This window comes from Echinococcus granulosus (assembly GCF_000524195.1).
Source record: "Echinococcus granulosus chromosome Unknown EG_S00100, whole genome shotgun sequence".
Lineage (NCBI taxonomy): Eukaryota > Metazoa > Platyhelminthes > Cestoda > Cyclophyllidea > Taeniidae > Echinococcus > Echinococcus granulosus.
In genome coordinates this window covers 209,083-209,603 of record NW_020170480.1, presented here as the reverse complement: position 1 = coordinate 209,603, position 521 = coordinate 209,083, and positions in this window count along the sequence as shown.

Genomic DNA, 521 nt, shown 5'->3' with positions numbered 1-521 from the left:
TGCTGGCAGTTTCAGCAACAAAATGTTTCAGCTTAACTAAGGAAGTTAGGAAAAGCCTTTAAATGGAACTGACTTTTGAGTGTGGCAATGTGGCGTGGCTGATTGTCCAGTTGCGAAATAAATGCTTCAATTTGAGGTGCCAAAGATGAGTGCACAGGTCCATTTTTAGTGAAAGAAACCCATTTGTGTTGCTCTTTGTCGTTAAGATTGATAAATAAGGTGTAATTGGAATTGCACAAGGTTGGAAGACTAAAATGCTTGGCATTTTTGAAGTTAGGAGTGGAAATGTTGAGGTTATAACACGGTGGATCGAGAGAAAATTATGAAAGCGTTATAAAGTGCACAAGAAGGGAAAAAGCTCTAATGAGAACTGCACACGACTTCGTTGGTAATTCAGCGACGGAGTTCAGCCGAGCCGAATTTCACGAGGATCGACGAAGCTGCATAGTCAAGGTTGTGAAGAAGGCAGTCCCGCACCACCGTATTTTAGCCAACTCTCAGCGACAATTCGCACAGTACGG